The sequence below is a fragment of the Chelonoidis abingdonii genome, chromosome 3 (genome assembly GCF_003597395.2).
Source record: "Chelonoidis abingdonii isolate Lonesome George chromosome 3, CheloAbing_2.0, whole genome shotgun sequence".
Taxonomy (NCBI): domain Eukaryota; kingdom Metazoa; phylum Chordata; order Testudines; family Testudinidae; genus Chelonoidis; species Chelonoidis abingdonii.
In genome coordinates, this window is record NC_133771.1 from 166,406,691 (window position 1) to 166,422,559 (window position 15,869).

A 15,869-nucleotide genomic window follows, 5' to 3' on the forward strand; every position below is an offset into this window, starting at 1 on the left:
CACTGGCACACAGACAGGACGTGAGTGCGACGCGTCCCCTTTATATAGAGAGGAGGTGTCTCGCTGGCTACGCCCCCGATGCTGATGATTGGCAGGGATTTGATGACGTCACTCACAACTCGTTTCTACCGTTTTTCCCCCTTTGTAGTCTACGAATATTTACAAAGATTTTAAATGAATAAATAACGGTGTTTGCAGATAATATTCGGGGCCGCAAGGGGCGAGGCAAGAAGTGACGTAGGCGTCGGCGGGAGGCTAGCGAGGGGGGATCGTTAGGTTGTTGGCTGGGGCGGGGAAGCTGGGGCGCGAGCGTTTCGCGCCGTGGCCGCACTGCGGGAGGCCGGGTCAGTCAGCCCGTCGCGCTCCCCGGCCGGGCAGAGGGGAGCCCTGAGCAGCGGAGTGAGGCTCTGCCCCATCACCCCTCCACCGACATCACTCCCTCCTGCGGCCCCCCCCCCGCTTGCTGCCCTATTCACCCCGCGCAGCCCCGCTTTAGCCCGGCGTGTCCTCGCCCCGTGTCCCCACCGCACCCCCCATCTAGGGCGGGAAATAATGGGGGGCACCCAGGGGCTGCAGAGAGTCCCTGTAACAGAGGGTGGCCATGGGGCAGGGGAGGCTGGAGGGATGCAAGGAGCCCTGCAGTGTGTGCAATGCGCTTGGCCTGCTGCAGCAGCAGCAAAGCACCCTCCTATCCTGGGTCAGGGACTGATTTCCCAGCCTGGGAAATGGCGCGGCTAACACGCTTTTTTGGGGGGGCGGGATTGATCTGTGCATACTCGATGCTGTGCGGGCGTGACGTGTTGCGGTGATACTCATATACACCTGTCTGCACGGCCCGGTTAGCTTGAGCTATATGATGCCAATGTTGCCTCGAACCAAACTCTCACGGAAAGCGGGAGCGCCAGGTAAGTGGTGCTTTAGGGGCTTTGGCTTCACAGACCCAAAGGGGATGTTTTTACAGCCAGATAAGGAGCGCATGATGGTTATCGCACTGTAAAATCCTAAGTGGCGACAGAGGCCCTTGTACTTTACCCGGAGGAACCTAGGCGAGGTCAGCACTAGTTCCCAGCCAGGGGTTGACCTTGCCTAGTTCACCTGGCAGTAAACTGAGAGTGCCCTGTCTCCTCTGTGTTTTTACAATGGGATAGGTAGGTTAAGGCCCATTAGTTGCCACAAGATAAAAACTCGTTTCTGTCAGTCACAGCTGAGGAAGCTGGCCTGTCAAGGGACATGGGCTGAAGCTCAGGTAGGACTGATGCTGGAGCTAGAGATGCAGTCTGGACTCCACTGAAAATACAAACACTCTGGGCTGCTGATACAATCACTTTCTGCAGTGAGTGGGTTTCTTTTGGTGTGTAGTGGTTTAGTATTTTTTTTGTTGGTGGTTTGGTTTTTGGTTGGGTTTTGTTTTGTTTTTTTGATAATGTCAAGTATTTTCACTCAAGCTAGGCTAACTCAATAGGAGTTAACTCTGCTGTGGATATTATTAATCTTGCCTTGTCTTTGAAAGGTGTATATCTCTATTTGAGGCTTGCTTTCACTGCTGTGTTAGCTCCGGAGTCGGCTGGGGTAACACACTTGAGTTATACCTTGTCCTCATGCTGCAGTGAAGAACAGCCTTGAGTCTTGGAGGACTGAGAGTGGTGTACATAGTACAGATACTGTGCAGTAGCGGGAAAAGTGGTCTGCTTCTAAAGAATACAGATCTAGTTCTCTGGCAGGACATTGTCCACAAATGGGGAGGATGGGCAGCAACTGGGAAGCTAAGTCAGGTGATGCAAAGATTCTCAAGTGCTGTTGCAAACCTAAACACATTGTCTTGGAACAAAATGTGCCCATTGTCTTCTTGTACGTTGACCCAATGAAATCTCTGTCAGCTGCTCATTAGACATACATTCTGGAAACAGAACATTTGCAATGGATATTCCCCAGCTAGGAACCTGTAGCAGTGTTCCATGGCCAGAGTTTACTTAATCTTCAGAACATGCTACAAGGCACGTTGTTTTGACTGAATACTTATTGGACAGTCCTCATGACAAGTAACAGACCGCTGGTGTAATCTGGTACTGCAGTTCCTGTGATGGTTTGGGGCAGTCTGGACAGGGGTTTGGTGACTGTGAGCAGTTTAATTTAAGGATTATGTTATTTAGGGATTGTATGATTACTTGATTTTGGATTTGATTTGTACTCAAAATGAAAATTAATCAAAATTATTCTCCTAGAGTTTTTTTTAAACAGAGAACTGATTATCATACGATGAGGTGTCTTGACCTATCTGCAAAGTTCCTGTAATATGATTGATCCATCAAAGTTCAGCAGGAGCCAGTCAAGGCAGGTTTTTATTATAATTAATATTTATACTATGGTAGTGACCAGAGGCCCTGCTTGGGATTGGGGGCACCACTTGGTGCTGTACAAACAGAAAAGAGACGATCCCTGCTTTGCAAGTTTTTCAATCTAAAGACATACACAAAGGATAGGACACGTGGAGACATCAAACGAGCAAATGAATCTGGTGTAGTACAGGCACCACTTTGTTAGCTACGTACATTTTTTTAAGTGAGGTAGTGGTACAGTAACTCTTCACTTAAAGTCATCCTGGTTAAGGTTGTTTTGTTGTTACATTGCTGATCAATTAGAAAACATGCTTGTTTAAAGTGGCACAATGCTCCCTTATAACATCATTTGGCAGCCACCTGCTTTGTCCACTGTTTGCAGGAAGAGCAGCCCATTGGAGCTAGCTGGTGGGGGCTTGGAACCAGAGTGGACTGGCAGCCCCCCTATCAGCACTGCGTTCCGCTAAGTTCCCTGTGCAGCAGCCACCCAGCAGGCTATCAGTTGCCGGCAGTTCAGCTGTCCCTCCCTCCACTGCCATGTGCTGCTGCTGCCCTCTGCCTTGGAGCTGCTCTCCAGAGCCTCCTGATTGCTGTGCAGCGGGGGGGAGGGAGGAGGCCAATATCAGGTTGTCCCCCTCCCCCCTGTTCCTGCACCCCGCTTACCCCATTTCCAAAGAGCAGGGAGGATACAGACAGGAGAGAGCTTGCTGGCAGAAGCTGCTGTCTTAATTTGCTAATCTATTTAAAAAGGGAGTGTACTTAGAGTGGGTGGGGCTGTGTACTTAAAGGGACAATGCGCATCTCTCTCACACACACTGTCTGCCATGCTGTCTCCTCTCCCTCCATTCGTGCTGGCTTGTAGAGTATGAGGCTACATTAACAACATGTTAACCCGTGAGGGCTCAGCCGATTGCTAGTTCATCATTTAGCAGTAAGGCATTCCCTGGGAAATATCCCACCATGTGACTTCACCACCTCAGCCAAGCTTCACAATCATCACAACTGTGTAACAGTATTAAATTGTTTGTTTAAAACTTATACTGTGTGTGTGTGTGTGTGTGTGTGTGTGTGTGTATAAAAATATATATATAGTCTTTTGTCTGATGAAAAAATTTCCCTGGAACCTAACCCTCCCATTTACATTAATTCTTATGGGGAAATTGGATTCGCTTAACATTGTTTTGCTTAAAGTCACATTTTTAAGGAACACAACTATAGCGTTAAGTGGGGAGTTACTGTAGTGAGGAAGGAAATAGGACAAGGAAAGAGGGAAAGGGGAATAGTCACAACTTGTCACCTGCCTCCTTATGAAAGTTGAGTTTTGTAGACATCATAGCAGAGGAAAGTCTTACAGATGGATTTAAAGTAGGGCTGTCGATTAGTCACAGTTAACTTATTTGATTAACTCCAAAAAATTAATTGCGATTAATCGTTGTTTTAACTGCACTGTTAAACAATAGAATTCCAATTGAAATTTATTAAATATTTTGGATGTTTTTGTACATTTTCATATATATTGTATTCTGTGTTGTAATTGAAACAAAAGCGTATTTTTATTAGAAATATTTACACTGTAAAATGATAAAAGAAACAGTGTTTTTCAATTCACCTCATACAAGTACTGTAGTGCAATCTCTTTGCTGTGAAAGTGCAATTTACAAATGTAGATTTTTTTGTTGTTACATAACTGCACTCAAAAACAAAACAAGGTAAAACTTCAGAGCCTGCAAGTCCACTCAGTCCTACTTCTTGTTCAGCCAGTCGCTAAGACATTTTGTTTGTTTGCATTTACAGGAGATAATGCTGCCCTCTTCTTATTTACAATGTCACCGGAAAGTGAGAACAGGCATTTGCGTGACACTTTTATATCTGGCATTGCAAGGTATTTACATGCCAGATATGCTAAACATTTGTATGCCCCTTCATGCTTCAGTCACCATTCCAGAGGACATGCTTCCATGCTGATGATGTTCATTAAAATAATGTGTTAATTAAATTTGTAACTGAACTCCTGGTGGGGAGAATTGTTTGTTCCTGCTTTATTTTACTCACATTCTGCCATATATTTCATGTTATAACAGTCTTGGATGATGACCCAGCACATGTTGTTCATTTTAAGAACACTTTCACTACAGATTTCACAAAATGCAAAGAAGATACCAATGTGAGATTTCTAAAGATAGCTACAGCACTTGACCCAGGGTTTAAGAATCTGAAATGCCTTCCAAAATCTGAGAGGGACGAGGCATGGAGCATGCTTTCAGAAGTCTTAGAAGAGCAACACTCTGATGTGGAAACTACAGAACCTGAAACACCAAAAAAGAAAATCAGTCTTCTGCTGGTGGGATCTGACTCAGATTATGAAAATGAACATGCATTGGTCTGCACTGCTTTGGATTGTTATTGAGCAGAGCTTGTCATCAGCATGGATGCATGTCCCCTGGAATGGTGGTTGAAGCATGAAGGGACACATGAACCTTTAGTGCATCTAGCATGTAAATATCTTGTGATGCTGGCTACATCAGTGCTATGCTCTTTTGAAAATGAGGCCCTGCATGAAGTGCATGAAGTGCGTGCAATGTTGTAAAACAGCAGTTTGAAATAAGGGCAGCAGTGAGGATTTTCTTTTCCCTTTCAAAATGAGTGCTTAAAAAAAAAAAGTGAACAGTGAGTGTCAGGTTTTCAACAAAGAATGGAATGCAAAATATTTTTTTACAAACATGAACTTGAAGGCTGTATGCCTGATTTGTCAGGAGAGCATCGCAGTGTTCAAGGAGTACAGTTTGAATCGCCATTTTTCTACAAAACATCCTAATTATGGCAGCAATTTAACAACTGAGGAAAGGGCAAGAAAAGCTGAGAAATTACTGTGAACTTAAAAGCTCGGCTAAATATTTGTGCAACAGGCTACAGTTCAGGAACCCACTAAAAATACAAGTTATGTTCTGGCATTTGAAATCGCTAAACAAAATAAGCCTTTTGCTGAAAGAATGCATGGTTGATGTTCCTGGCATGCTCTGCCCGGACTACCAAAACAAATTTGAGAACGTTAGTTTGTCACAAAGAACTGTTACTCACCGTGTAGAAGTGATTGATGAACATACGGTTTCTGAGTTGAACAAGAAAGCACACGACTTTACCTTGTTTTTGTTAGCTCTCAACAACAGCTCTGACATTAAGGACACAGCACAGTTATTGATTTTTTGTCAGAGGAATTGATGACAAATTTGAAACCACAGAAGAATTTTTATCAATGAAATCAATGAAAGGCACAATTAAGGGATCGGATTTATACGAGAGGGTGTCTGGCTGCCTTGAACATCTGAAGCTCCCCTGGAGAAAACCGGCAAATGTAACCACATATGGATCGCCAAATTTAACTGGGAAAAACATAGGACTTTTAAAAAGAATTCAGGACAAAGTAAAAGAAGACAACCCTATTAAAGAGATGATTTTTCTGCATTGTATTATACATCAGGAGGCCCTCTGCAAAAATGTCCTGGACATCATGTTGTTCACACAGTAGTGAAAATAGTGAACTACATAAGAGCGAGGGGACTTAATCGTTGGCAATTCATTTCCCTTCTTGAAGACACTGACGCCAAACATCAGGACTTACTTTACTTTACTTACTTTACTTACTCAGCCTAGGAAAGGAATTGCAGAGAGTTTGGGAGCTCAGAGGTGAAATTCACACTTTTCTGGAGATGCAGGGGAAAGAAAACGATTTCCCTGAATTAAAGAATTCAAACTGGGTGTGTGACCTCTCTTTTGATGTGGATATCTTGTCACATTTAAATGAACTTAATGTGAAACTGCAAGGAAAGAATGTGTTTGCACACAAATTGTATTCTATTGTGACAGCTTTCAAAGTCAAGTTAGTTTTGTTTTCAAAACAAATTAAGGACAAAGTGTTCACTCACTTTCCAACACTGAAATACGTGGAAGTGTTGCCAGAGCAGACAGAAAAGTACAGTAAACTGACTTTCATGGAGAATTTCTCGTCAATTCTCTGACTTTGAGATGATAGAGAAGACACTGGAGCTGGTGTCCTGCCCACTGTCATTTGACTATGAGAGAGCCCCACAAGAATTACAATTGGAGCTCATTGATCTCCAATGCGATTTCAACTTGAAGGAAAAGTACAATTCAGAAAAACTGTACGAGTTTTATGCCCTCTTGAGTGAAACAAAGTACCCAAATATCTGCAAGGTGGCGCAGAAAATCGGCTACGTGTGCAAACAAACATATTCCCTGCTGAATTACAACAAATCTCACTACAGATCCCAGTTAACTGACCAGCATCTCATCTCGGTATTGCGGATTTCCACAATGAGAATGACACCGGACTCTGATGCCATTGTAAAGAAGGGTGACCAGCTGCAACAAAAAGCCCAGTAATGTAATTTTCTAACAGCGCATTGTTCAACAGAATTGTTTTAATAGTGTTGATTTTGAAGCAAACTTGTATTATCCCTGTTTGAACATGAATTATTAATTCATGGCCTGCCATACAATTTCCATACCAAGATGTGGCCCTCAGGCCAAAAAGTTTGCCCACCCGTGCTCTTTGAGGCTAAGAGACTTCCCACTGGCATGAGCTGATGATTGTAGATAGGCAGTTTGTTTTGTTTTAAATCACAAAGGTTACTATGTGGTTTGAGCAGCTCAGATAACTAGTTGAGACTTGTTAGCAGCTCTTCTTCTGCAAGTTCTTTGCTAACAATGTTAACTCTGAGATGTGATAGTTCTAATTTTAAAAAATACACCAACTACTACTTTTTAGGGTGAAGTCCAGTCCTTGAGACACAAAACCCAAGCAACAGATGGGTAGGGGCTGGGCTTCACATTTGCACAGGCAGGCAGACCACAAAGGTGCAGCACAGCAGCCCCTACATGGATGCTAGTCCTACGATCTGGAATAGTAACCCTGTCAGTGCATCCTATGGGGAGGAGGGGTCACTTTGATAGCCACTCCCCAGACCACCAACGGTTCTCTTTCATACAGACCTATTGAGAGGGGTGCATTTCACAGTTCAAGGGAACTGCACTTGTATTCCCCTTCTGTGGTCCAGCAAGGATGTCCGTTAGGCTCCCAATTCACAGCTGTCACTTGTCTTGGGTGGAGACTGTAGCCCAGTGGGCTAGCTTGCCTTATTATATTTACTGATTTGCATTATATTCTGCTTTGCATTATATTCAGCAATAAGGCAAAAAACCTACAGGCCTGTATCCTGTAAGACATTAGCTTCAGCAAGTTAGCATAAGGCTTGAGGCCTATGAACTTTGAACAAATAAGCTTTGCATAGATAAACGGCTTAACGGAAAACCCAAAGTATTTGGGGAACTGAAAATAGAGTTTAAGGGGAAATTCTGACCACAGGTACATGAGTCAACCACGGAAGTGTCCTGGCAAAGAACTAACATACATAACAGGTACATGAGATACATCTAAGGCTAGCCTGCTTGCTTGCCTATATATCTTTTCTTATAAATTTCTTATTTTCTTATGCGTTTGATTATTTTGTTTTATTATTATAGGTTTATATTAGAGTATATTTGGGCTGTAACACAAGGGACCTGGAGGGCACGGCCTATATGTTGAGCTAAAACAAAGTTAGCATACATATGTTTAGGACCTTTCACCTAGATAAGTGGTTCTCAAATTTTTGTACTGGTGACCCCTTTCACATAGCAAGCCTCTGAGTGTGACCCCCCCTTATAAATTAAAAACCTTTTAAATATATTTAACACCATTATAAATGCTGGAGGCAAAGCAGGTTGGGAGAGAGGGGCTGACAGCTTGTGATCCCCCATATAATAACCTCACAACCCCCTGAGGGGTCTTAACCCCGAGTCTGAGAACCCCTGTCCTAGATAGATGGTGATGAGCTAAAGCATAAGGTCCATGTATCGCTTCGACTTTTAACATAGAGGATGCATTAAAGCAGGTTGGCATAGGGGCTGTCAAGGTTTCTTCCCCAGTCTGAACTTTAGGGTACAAATGTGGGGACCTGCATGGACACTTCTAAGCTTAATTACTAGCTTAGACCTGGTAACTCTGCCACCATCCAGAAATTTCAGTGTCTGGATCACTTCTTGTCCCCTGCAAAACCTTCCCCTCACTGGTCAGCCTTGAGAGGCTTCACCAATTCCCTGGTGAACACAGATCCAAACCCCTTGGATCTTAAAACAAGAATAATTAACCATCCCCCTTCCTTTCCCCCCACCAATCCCTGGTGAGTCCAGATCCAATCCCCTTGGATCTTAAAACAAGGGAAAATTAACCACCCCCTTCCTTTCCCCCCACCAATCCCTGGTGAGTCCAGATCCAATCCCCTTGGATCTTAAAACAAGGAAAAATCAATCAGGTTCGTAAAACAATATACCAGAGGAACCCCCTCTAAGCTAGCCTTAGGTTCAAAGTTACAGGAAGCAGAGGTAAAATCCTCTCAGCAAAAAAGGGACATTTACAAGTTGAGAAAACAAAAATAAAACTAATCCGCCTTGCCTGGCTGTTACTTACAATTTTGAAACATGAGAGACTGATTCAGAAAAATTTGAAGAGCCTGGATTGACATCTGGTCCCTCTTAGTCCCCAAAGCGAACAACACCCAAAACAAAGAGCACAAACAAAGACTTCCCTCCACCAAGATTTGAAAGTATCTTGTCCCCTTATTGGTCCTCTGGTCAGGTGTCAGCCAGCTTTACTGAACTTCTTAACCCTTTACAGGTAAAAGAGGCATTAACCCTTAACTACCTGTTTATGACAGGGGCTTTCCTAAGTTCATACCCTTTTAAACTAAACAGGTACACCACAATTTGGAACTTTGAAAGAACCGAAATAGCCAGTTAGGGTAGAAATAACAAATGTGATACCTAATCACAAAAGGGCCATGGTATCAAATGGATGTATATGATAATAAGTTGAGATCATTGATATACTAAGCAATAGAAAAAAGACATCGCAACATTAGTAAAGTGAAGAAATACAAATAAGTAAAAGGGAAAAATCCACTACTAAATATGCATCAAACATAGTGGCGTCAACGTAACATATTATAAACGTGGCATCCCAGCCTAGGTGTGGTTGGAGAGAGAGAGATGTTGTCCTTGGGAGGTGCCAGAATGATGGCCACTGGTGATGATGGGGAAGGTGATGGTGATGAGAAAAATAATGGCTGACATTTCAGGTTGTTCTACAGGAGATGGTATGAGTATACGGATGGGCAGATGTACATTCTATAGTATCTCTATTTTACTAAGTTGGAGTGCTTGTGACAGTGCTAAATGTATTAAAAAACTATATTTGTAAATATAAAAGAGTTCCTATACCATGAGTGTTGCAACTGTGCACATTAGGATTCTCAACTATATAATAATTTGAATAATACTGGCCTTTATCTTGGGGCAAGAACCTGGCAACCCTCAAAGTGATACTCAAAGGGATTCGTAAGTAATCAGTATAATTAATACATAATCTAAAGACCAGGCAAGAAGATGCACATCTCTCTCCCTCCTGACCAGGGTTTTTCCAGGCTGCGCGTTTCCCTGCCTACGCTGTGATATTAAGAGCAACCCAGACTTCCTCTCTCTAGAAATTCCCAGGAAAATCAGTTAGTACTGTTTGTCCCAAAAGTCCATTGTTGTCTGCCCCCTGGCTGAAGTTCATAACATTTCCTATGGTTCACAATAATACATAAACTTTTTATTCAATATAGAGGATTCCAAAGATACTTAAACTTAATTCAATAAAGTTTTTAAGAATATTGCAGAAAATTGTCATATCTGTCACAATTCAGATCCCATCTCTGTAGCACACTCAGAGTGTGAAAACCCCTAGTTGTGGTGTCTTTGCATGTTCTTTGTGCTATTTAAGATCCCTAATAGGGCATTCTCCATGGGTGGACTTCACCCTTCCTGTAGAAAGACAGCAACATTACTCTACTCTCTCCTTTCTGGGGTTTAAAAAATAAAAATCTGATCATTTGTCCAGGCCTGATGCATAGAAAAGTTTACTGATCCTGAAAGTGTTTGTACTGTTCTTTCCAAGTCTTTTTTTGTCCAGGCATATCAAAAATCAATGGATATAAAAGTGGAAGGGCCAATTGATTGAAGATTTCCACCTCAATATCTGTGCTGTTAATTATGTAAAAACTCCTTAATTTCACAAATGTAATGTTAATATTTGAGCCTAATCTGTAATTCCTTCTCCCAATAACATCTGAAAGACTGTTAGAAATCCAGGCTGCCAGCACAAACCTTTTCTGATTTCACATTCAAAAGAAGCTCCCATGACCTAATAAAGTTAAGTGGAGAAGCTCTTAGACTTCATTATTTTTAAATATGATGTTCTTCCTTCAACTCCAGAGGGCTGATGTAGTTCTTCCTGAATGTGGAAAGAGGAAATGATTGTGGTATTTGGTGGAACGAGTTTTGTATGGCTAACTTTTAATAACAACATTTTAAATAATGAAAAAGTTAGATGACACCCATATTTTAAAATAAATTTATTCTGATTATTCTATTTCCCTCCACCCATATTTCCATTCCAGCATAATTTGCTAGCCAACCTACCATACACATGAAATCCTAAAGCTATAGATTAATGTTTTATACTTCTCAAAAACTGGGAGTTACACATATTCAAGTATTATGCAATATTGGTTTTACCTGTAACATTTCTCAACATAGTCTCCACTCCAGTCGAGTCAGAATTAGAATTGGGAAATTATTATTTTATCCTCTGGTATATGTCTTTATTCTTGTTATATTCCTCCCATTATTTTCCTCTTAAGAATTAATGTAGTCCGTTACTGCTGCAGAACCTTTTTCTCATGTTTCCTGTTTCAGTCTAAGGAAATTACTAATTAAAAACACAGCTAAAACTTGATGTATGCATAACTTGTCTTGATGAGAGCACACTCTCTGGTACTGTGACATTAGAACTGATACAGAAATTATATTCGGGAGAACAGTAACATAAAGACAGCTATAACATTTCTGAGGAACTATGAACTGGGTAATATGTAACCCTGTCTTTAAGTCCATAAGCACAAGAGTGGGAGCTGCATGATATATGTTAAATTGGAAGTTCTGCCACTGTCTTTCTGTTGGACTTGGCAAGTCACTCCTTGCAGTGTTCCAGTTTCCCTGTAATGTAAAACTTCACATAGATGTTGTAATAGCTTAAGTAATATGCATATAGAAATTTGATTTATTCAGATGGAAGGCAGTATAAAAATGTGAACTATTACTCTATTTGGGTCCTTGTAATGTAATACATATTCAGGTATTGATTTTTAACACACATCTGGACACTGTATAAACTTCCACAAAATTAATGCAGAATGGCCAAAAAATTATTACTCCAAACCAACAAACAAAACAAGTAAAAGATAAACCGAAACATGAGAGGTGTTAGGGGATTGGGAGAGAAAAGAAGGAAAATTTGTCAAAAATTATCTGACTCAAATGGAAAGAACCTGCATCTAGACTTGAAGCCAATCTGTATACTGTACATGTTTATAATGGCTTTTGTCTCACAAAAAGAATTTCCCTGGAACCTAACCCTCCACCCATTTACATTGATTCTTGGTGAAATTGGAGTCGCTTAAAATGGTTTTGCTTAAAGTTGCATTTTTCAAGAACATAACTAGGATGTTAAGTGAGAAGTTACTGGAGTTGTTTTCCCAGGTTTAGTCTCTGGCTGGTTCATCCGTGTAGGTTCTTTCCCAAAAGTCATATGGCTAGAGAAAAAGAGAACATCATTTGGGTCCCACTGACCTGGGGAGGGCTGGTGTCCCCTGCACAGTTCTGGGTTTAGGAAGTGCTAGGGTGTAGGGTGAAATTAAACTGAAAGAAGATGTCTTCCTGAGCTGCTTGGTATATTTAATTGCAGGTCTCACACGGTAAACCATGTTATGACCAGAAGCTTCAGAACGAAAGAGCTCTCACCTCCCTCGATTGGTGAAAAGGGAAAAGTGCTGCCATAGAGATCCTCATTTACATAAGATAGATACCACAATTCCTTTGGTGACACTTTGGGAGTCACCATAACTATTTACAAACTTGGATTTTGGGGGACAGGGGAAGTGCGCTCTCCTACTGAAAAGGTCCTTTTTAGGTACTCAGGAATCTGTTCCTAAATCTGGAGTGTTTTGACTTCCTTCTTACAGAACCTTTATGGAAAGAGAGGGTGCTGATTGAGGATTTAGTAGTGAGAGATGATGGAGAAGACAGTAATAGAGCTGAGTAGTCTTCAGTGAAGTTCTGCTTATCCAGCCTCCTAAAGATGAACCACTCAATTAGGTTAGGTGATGGTTCTTCCACACAAGTAGCTCTCTTGGAGCTAGAGACAAACCTGCATAAAGAAACTTGGACTGCTGCTGCTGATCACTGATCCAAAGTATGGTTTTATGGGTGGGTGAGGTGGTGCATTCAAAGAACTATTACCTGTGGAATGTTCTCATCAAGAGATAGGAAGGGAGTTAAAATGACTACCTACTGGAAAGGGGGGTGGGTATTTTATTTTTTATTTGCATATATAGTCTGTTGCTGTGTTTTTCCCAAATGTGACTGTGTATCCTTTCTCCTATCTCAGTGGTTTTCAAACTATTTAGGCCACATACCCCTTTTCAAATAACGTAGTCTACTGCATACTCCTGTTGTCAAAAGTTTGAAAGCTTTGAGGTCTTTATAGTTTTGAAAATGCAATAAAGCTTTCTAGTTACAAGGCAAGGCATGGTATGAAAGAGCTCATGTCCATCATTTAGCTTAATATTAGGTTTTATAAATCCTAATAGTAGAAACATTTTCCTGACATTAAATTTTTAAAACTATTTTTTAATATTCCTGTGGAGTGTTGATTGTGAACCCAAATACAAACATCATTGTCTTCGTACAGGTGAGCTAGAAAGAGAAACTGACAACAAATAAAAGCATTACTGCCTTGAACTTCTGTGACAGCAGGGCTTTCTCCTGCTGTGTTTGTTTGCCTAAGTCTGTCTTCTAGTATCAGAAACTCAGTTCCTCACTCATTCAATTTTAATGGTAGACAGAAAAAGCTCTGCCATGCTAAGCTGGTAGATTTTCTCCTGCAAGAACTGATGGGTAAAATTTTAAAATGTTCTGTGCCTTAGGCATTTAGGAGCCTAATGCTGACTTTCAATGAGATTTAGGCTCCTAAATCACATAGGCACCTTAAAAAAACATTACCAAGCATCACTGAGGCCATGACTGTTCCCACGGTATTTTATAAATAAAGTGAAAAGAAAGCTTGTATAAACAGTAGTACGCACAACCCCAAGACTTGTAAGTACGAACTCTCCTTTCAATAGCCATTTTATGCTATAAAAAGACATTAAACAAATGCTCATGTAACTGACACGTACATAGGGAAGCTAGACAGTACTAAGTCACTGAATTCTACAACTAAATTTTATAAACTTGAGACTCGCTTCAGTACTGAATGAATTTAGTGATTAAGCATCTGATAAGATAAGAACAGCACACCTCACAACACGTTTTAGCCAGCCTACTCTACTCTAAAGTTCCGATTTCATCCTTAGCTCATCCTATTGTATTTCAGCATTGCAGTACATTCTTTATCTCTTTGCAAACTGAAGATATGTTCATTATCCTGGGGCTTTATCTGAATGGCAATTTGGAAAATTCTATTTCCCAATGTATTTTGTTAATGATCAACACAATCAGATATCTTGAGCATAGAAGCCATTTGCATCCCTTGATCCCTGAGTGATATAGCATTATTAAACATTTCAGTGGTGTTGTAGTAGCCACGTTGGTCCCAGGATGCAAGAGAGGTGAGGTAATATCATTTATTGGACCAACTTCCGTTGGTGGAAGGGACAAGCTTTCGAACTACACAGAGGTCTTCCTCAGCTCTGGAGAAAGTAACCTTCTGTATCTCAAAAACTTGTCAATATTATCTCGCCTATCTTCTCTTTTGTATCCTGGGGATACAATGATTTTTTAAAAAAAATAAATAAAAAAGATCGGATTTTTTTGTTAAAATGCTTTTTGAGCAATAATTCTAAAGATAAAGATATATTTGAGCTACAATGTATCTCATCATGAAATATGGATTATAAATTCTAATGCTATAGTATGAGACAATATATTCATGTAATAGTTAAGAAAAGTTTTGTAAACGAGTTCCAATAGTTCATGGATTAGGGACCCAATCTTATGGGGTTCCAGGGACTTCTGTATAAATTATTTAGGTTAATCTTTCTAGCTACCCAATGCGATTCAGTGATCAGACTAGAAGATACCATCAGAAATGCTTAGTTTCGCAGTTCTCAAACTGTGGATTTGTGTCTCCAGAGATAACATGCTTGTTAACTGCAAAAATGTTTTTAAATAAATAATATATAGAGGTGAGAAATAATAGACGTCAACCCTATTGTCCCTCTGCAAATTTGTGTACACAGAGTCAATCCCTTACCTCTCTCTAAAAGTGCAAAGTTTCAAAAAGTTCAATGAAGAGAAGATTGTTGGGGGCAGAATAGATCTGGACAAGGAGAAGGCTGGAGATAAATGTGAGAAGGGAGGGACAGGCAGTAGAAACAAAAGTGAAACTTTTGGAGCAGCATATTTGAGAAGTCTTGAGGTCTTTCTGAGTGTAGCCTTCACTGATTTGAGATCTACCATACCATTCTCTCATGAGAAGGGAAAACCTATAATGGCATCAGGCTGTAAAAGAGACCCAGTCTGGGAATAAGAACCATTCAAAAAAAATGTGTGTTTACTGATGATGTTTTAAAGAAAGTCACACCAGTGAACTGGTGGAAGTCACTTAAACGCTTGGATTCAGAGACTGCTGAAGAGATTATCTCACTTTTAACAGTAGTAGCTGCTTCTGCTGGTGTAGAAAGAATATTTTCTTCCTTTGGACTAATTCATTCCAAACTGAGAAATAATTTGAGACCTGAAAAAAGCAGGAAAGCTTGTATTTCTTTTCCAGATTATGAACAAACAGGAAAATGAAAGTTAAGATGACTGAGTCAGCTGCAGAAGCCAATATTATAAGTTTCTCATGTTGACCTGGCTGACATAGTTGATTTAATTTTTTAAAAAAATATTTCATTTAATTATTTTAGTTAAAAACAATTTTAACAAAAACAAACCTGATGATAAAAAAACTTGAATGTATAACTAAATTCAAAAATTCACGTTTGTTTTGTTAAAATATTATATGTTTGCTGTGGAAGAAAAAAATCCAGAATACTTAACGTTGTTGGTTTAGTCAAATAAAACAATTTAAATGTCTGTCTGGTGATGTTCTCCTAATACAGCATGACAAGAAAATCTACCAAATATTAATGATTAACCCATTGAACTGGAGATAGTTCACCTCCCAATGATTTCAAAAATATCTGCTTCAATTACCTTTGGTAAATGAAATAACCAAACAACCATTCATTTTCTGATATAGCTGTAAAACTAATCTGAAAAGTTTTCAAAATAAATCACTTTAAAAATGTATAGTGTGTACCTTCTAAAAATTAA

General features: G+C 40.4%; 1 protein-coding gene and 1 long non-coding RNA gene across 2 annotated transcripts in view; one reads left to right on the forward strand and one right to left on the reverse strand.

Annotated features, from left to right (window-relative positions):
- Positions 1–15,869, reverse strand: part of DEGS1 (delta 4-desaturase, sphingolipid 1) — a 39,668-nt gene that overhangs the window by 8,364 nt on the left and 15,435 nt on the right. The gene's annotated exons all lie outside the window — the stretch shown is intronic.
- On the forward strand, positions 889–6,099 carry LOC142046607 (uncharacterized). Its single transcript, XR_012655609.1, has 2 exons — positions 889–2,331; positions 5,090–6,099. It is a non-coding gene; the product is annotated as an uncharacterized LOC142046607 (long non-coding RNA).